Source organism: Dryas octopetala, chromosome 6, assembly GCF_963921425.1.
Source record: "Dryas octopetala chromosome 6, drDryOcto1.1, whole genome shotgun sequence".
Taxonomy (NCBI): domain Eukaryota; kingdom Viridiplantae; phylum Streptophyta; class Magnoliopsida; order Rosales; family Rosaceae; genus Dryas; species Dryas octopetala.
The window spans coordinates 15,463,820-15,469,819 of record NC_141371.1 but is presented as its reverse complement, the minus strand read 5'-3'; the positions used below and the strand labels follow the sequence as shown (position 1 = coordinate 15,469,819).

The 6,000-nt window shown below is 30.7% G+C and overlaps 1 pseudogene; it reads right to left on the bottom strand.

Annotated features, from left to right (window-relative positions):
• Positions 1–381: 381 nt before the first annotated feature.
• LOC147282755 (vacuolar-processing enzyme-like) lies at positions 382–4,987 on the bottom strand (annotated as a pseudogene).
• Positions 4,988–6,000: the final 1,013 nt, after the last annotated feature.

Here is a 6,000-nt window from a genome sequence, read left to right as displayed (position 1 = left end):
CTTTTATAACTAAATCATCTTCTTCCTTAACAAAGAAAAATTGCTTTAAGTGACTTCATTTATGAATATCTTGTGTTTATCAGTTGTACCCTAACCCAACCAAGAAAGCTGTGTATCGAAAGTGGAAGCAATGGTAAGCTGCTTATTGGGGCTTGCATAAATTAATCAATCGTGGCATATATCATGAATAAGGTATCGTTTTGTGTTTAAACTCACGCTAGTGTTAATTCATGTACAAGGGCAATTATGTGTCGTTGTAGACACGTATCTTTATTTAATTGAATGGAGAATATAAATTCCCCAAATTGTGATTATAATTTTTTTAAAAGTATAAATATTGATGATTTATTACAAACCAAAAACTATTAGTCTATTACTACTCTAAGCACAAGTCCGAGCTGATGCTGCAATCATTTGCTCCATGGTAACCCCTGCATTGCACATATTGGCAATAACTCGGGTGTATTGCATTCCATAATTCGAAAGAAATCCACAATATTCATCGTAAGTTCTCACCTGCATGTATGGAAAATAAATTAAATTAAAACAGCGATCGATTTGCTTAACATATACATTATGTATGTGTATAGTAGTTGGTATTGTCAAGGTCGGTCTTAGAGAGAGTCAAGTGGAGTAACCCCTCTATTACCAAATTTCTAGACGCCATATATATTGTGTTAGGCTTATGTAAATATATATATATATATATGAATGCTCAATTATTTTGATTCCCCTCGAGCCTCGAGCCCCAAAATCTCATGATTGGTATTTTGATAACATACATAGTGGTATAGTACTTGTCAATGTAGTGAATATTAATTAGAAGGATTACTCACAAACTTCTTAAAGCAGTCCCAATCATCTACAAGAGGTTGCCCCTGAGGCCGAATATTCTTCAAGTGATTTGAGCTATTCTCATCTCCAAACAAAAGCTTACGGATTTGATTCATACTGTTGTCAATGTGCGTCCTACGAGAAAGTTCACCAAGTATTTGTTGTCTAGCTCTTTGCCTCTTATCAGATCCGATGGGAGCTTTATGGAGCTGGATGATCAAGATATAAATTGTAATTAAATTACAAAAAACTAAAATTTAAGTTGAATTAAGAACCCATAAGAATATATATATATATGTATATATATAAAGTAATTGTTTAATTTTCCAGCTATTGATTTAGGTTCTTGGGAATAACATATATAGTATACCAACAAAGTTAATGATGATCGAGTACGTAATTCTCACATCCACATATAGTCCGCATGAAATTTATGACAATTTTATATGCATTTTTATACATGAAGCATGACATTCTATATTTCTAACAAAGTTGGCAATGTCCATAGACCCTGTTACCATATAAAATGACGCGCTTTAATTCATATATAAAAGTGCATATATATAGTACTTGATGTGGACCACATCTAGATGATTCGCATGTGGATGAAAGAATTTCTCAATGATGATTATCTTATCTACTACATCAGTCGAGCATTACAAATTTCTGAAACATGATATGCATAAATTAAAAAAATCGTGTGAACCAATATATGTTATCTTAAATAATTTATTAAAATTAATTATTATATAGGAAGAGATCGAGATTACAGACCTTGTGGACAAAATGAATGAGATCTGCATCACGTTGGGAAACAATTACCCCTGAGACTGATGGTGAAGATTGACTTTGGGTATAGCTATGGCTATAATTTGAATTTGAACCCATGTACGTGAAGAGTAAATCGTTGCTTTGATTCATATTTCCATATTGAGTAACATGAGAACTTATTTCCGAAGTACGTACTATTTCCCGTTCTATTTCTTACCTGTAAATCAAAATATTATTCAAATGGAATGAAATTAAATATTCAATTGAGCATTAGGACATGTTTGGCTTCTTTTGTAAGTGTTTGTGTTAGAAATATGTACATATATTTTTCCTTAGTAAAAGTTCAAGTGCTTCCTGTAAATTGCTGGGTTTCAACTTCTTGTAAATTCCTGCTTCTTATAATAATTCATGAAACATTAAAAGGTGTTTCTTATATAACTGAAAAACAATTGTAGTTAATATTTATGGCAATTGTTACCAAAAATATTTTTGATTACCTGAAAGTAAGTAGTTTTAGCACTTTTAGAAACACAGCGAACATGCTTTAATTAGATAATTTATAATTCGGTTCAAAATAAAATTTCATAAAGAGTTAAGGCAAAAAGTTTCAATATTGTTTTACCACTTGATATTGCTGTTGCAAAGTTTCTTTACGCAAATCTTGGATGTCGCTGCAGCTCCCATGTAAATTAAAAATACCATTAGGGAGGGCTTGTTAGAAATTAACAGCAATTAATTAAGGTACTGTTAATAATATGAAGTTAGGGTAAATTAATTAATTACATACCAATCCTCCATCCAGGAAATACTATACAAGTCTCCCAAACGAGTGTCATATTCTGCAGGAGGAGCAGGATCATAACCAGGACAATATGTTGCCCAACTATCTTCGGTTGCGCTTGCTGCTGTGGTCGCATAGATGCTTATATTATCTGGAAGGAGACCCTCAAACATACTCCCAGATTCACAAGATTCAAGGTAAAATACCTATAATTAAGTTTTATAGTTAATTGCATGCATAAAATCAATAATTAGAATATAAATTAATCTATATATAAGTTAAACTAAAAACAATTACGTATGGCCTTTTCCCTTAGGTTGAAATATAAATGTATAAATATATAGGACCACGTAAACAGTAGTGAGGATGACCTTATTTTAACAGTAGTGAGGATGACCTTATTTTAACAAAAATAAAAACATCTCTTTAGGACCACGTACCTTGCCATGCAGTTGTAATGATTGAAGTTATGTATTATTTAGGTACCAATTTAAGGATGATCCAATAAAAAAAAAATCAAATCGATAATTATTTGGTCATGTAAACTGTATACTCTATTAGTTTAAATTAAAATAACCATTAAAGAAGGTTAAGAAGGTTATAAATTAACTATGAAAAATTTCGATCATTAAATTAAATTGTGAACATACCTGTTTATTTTTCTTAAGAGGAAATTATAGATTTAGTCCAGTTATTTTATACCTAGTTCAATTTTGGTCCACAATCTTTTTTAAGTTTTGTTTTGGTTCACTAATTGTTCCACTTGTTCAATAAAGGTTCAGATTTGTTTTCTCAAATTTGGTCTACCTTTTACCCTATCAAATCTCACTCAAATTCAGCAAACATATAATTGTTTTAAAGTTATGCATTTCTTCTTTACAACCATATAAAGATCATTTAAATTGGAGTTCTAAAACTCAAGATAATTGACCCCAAAGTAGGATACCCGAAACTATCAATTTTTCAAACTTTTTCCAATTTCAATTTTTTTAGATTCTAATACTCCAAATTTGTTTTTATGACTAAGAAATGATGAAATATAATTTATACTTCAATTATAATTGAAGAAAACACAACCCAAATGATTTAAAGTTACAAATCTGGACCTTTATTGAACAAATGAAACAATTAATAGACCAAAATAGAACTTAAAAAAGATCGTGGACCAAAATTGAACTAGGTATAAAATAAGTGAACCAAATCTATTATTTCCTCTTTTTCTTAAATAAAACTATCATCATTTAAAGCTTCCTCATAATAAATTAATTAATCGCTATACATTGCATTTCTTGATTAGCAAAAATTTCAGAAGAAAACAAATTGACATATGCATGCAATGCAATGACAACTTTAATTATTATTTACCATATTTTTGTAAGCTTTAGCATCATGCTTCTGTTTCAAAACGTCTACGAGATCGGGAGCATAAACATAGTCACCTTCTGCAGGCATCCCTAAATGAGCATACAAAAGTAGCATGATTAATGTTAATCATGTGCATACTTAATTAATTAGACAAAAAAAGGAGTTTATTATATCCTACAATAAAAAATAATGTATAAAGGTTTTGATTAATTAAAGTTATTAATTACCGATCATGCCAGGGGAGCCATGGTCGGTATAATATATAAAAACATTGTCATTTGGGCCACTGTCAAGAACCTTGCCACTCCCCCCCAGTGAGGGCTGTTTTATTTCCAAGAATAACAGCATAAAGATTGGCTGCCGTGACATTGTCTCCTGTGTAATCCTACATAGCAAGGTTTAAAAAATCAGTGTAGGAAGAGCTGTTTTATTTCATTTTAAATATATTATTAATACCTTTTCAAGTAATTAATAAACATATATATATTTGGCATTTCATGCATATTGGTTGACAAGTATGCGCGTGACAAAACTTAATTTGTCAGTTGTTTTTGGTATTGATTGCTTGCTTATGTTCAGAATGACTTCGTTTTGAAATGTTTAAGTTTAAGAGTTCGGACTCTCCTTTGTTATCGTACAGATTAAAAGAAAAGTAATTTGTATAAATTAATAAAATAATCTAAAATCGATTTAAATGAAAAGAAAAGTAAAAGACCTTGGGAACTCCTCGGTAAACATCCTGCCCATCTGGCTTGTTGATGATGACACCAAGCCTTGGGTTCTCAGGGTTGAATGCGATGTCATCATACATGAAAACAATGATGTTCTCATCTTTCACTCCACCTTTCTTCAGTATTTGATATGCATGACATACATCAGCCTGCAGTTAATACACATGCACAAATAAATAAATAAATGATTAGATGTATGATTAAAAAAAACCATAACCACCAAAAATTAATAATTAATATTTAATGAATTAATTATATTGATTATACGTGCCTGATGCCTATAGTTCTCATAACCACTTGAGCCAGCAACAAGGACTGCCCATGTTGTTCCATTTTGCTGATCAACAGTGGTAGTGGAACTATGACCATCATCAGTGTGAACATGAATGATGAAATCCTCCGGAAATTCTGCTGGCATTAACTTGGAATCGGATGCATTCGCAGTCCAACTTAAGAATATTGCAAGGAATAATACTAGATATTTACCACAAACCAACCCAGTCATTGTTGCTTTGCTCACCTGCAATATATATGTAAAAGGAAGATATATATTATATATATGCATGCCTGCTCACTTAATTAATGTTAATAATTAAGTAGACCTACTTATTAATTAATGTTGTATATATGTATATATAAAAAAACTTCTATATAATAGAAATAGTAATGTGGCACCACAAATAGAAAGCTGAAGGTTTGTGACATGGACATAAATATACGAGCCATGTTAATTTATAGCGGAATCTAAGTATGCAGAATTCCAATTTGTTTGGAGATGAAATACAAAATCGAATATCTAGCCGCTTTATTTATAGCCATATATATATATATAAATGAACAAGGAATTTTTTTTGTAAATAAAAGTGAAAAATCGTAAAGGTTGAATTGGTTTCCAAACAATTAATCGAAGAGTCTTTACTGAGTTGCAGAGAGACTGCTAGCTATTCCAAGAAGATTTTAATTCACTGAGATTAAGTGTGTTGTGGTCTAGATGACAAGTACAAACTACTAAAAATGAACTAATTTATAGAGTTTTGTGGTTGAAAAACCAATGGTTCAGATTAAAACTTCGATACAAGATAGATATATAACTAGATTAACAAGACAATAGGTTAAATTTAAACATGGATGCAAATCATGCAACGCAAGTTACAACGTTGGATATATAATATTATTCTTTTTCAAATGGAAAATATATAAATTTGTCACGACTCACATACAAGCTTCTATACAAGTCAGCTATATACGTACAAGCCACATACAAGCTCTTCGATGAACACAATTAATTGACAAGCCAGCAAATTAATCTCTGTATATAGCTCATATTCCCTTAATTGACAAACTTCGATATTAGCTTAGTTTGAATTACAGATATCCAACAAATTTTGAATTTTGTCGTTGTATACGAGTTTGGGACTTTTGTAATATATTTATGAGTCAGATTCATTTTATTTTTGATCACTATAAAATGAGTCAAGTTTTACTAATTTCATTCATGTACATTTTTTTTGGACTAAT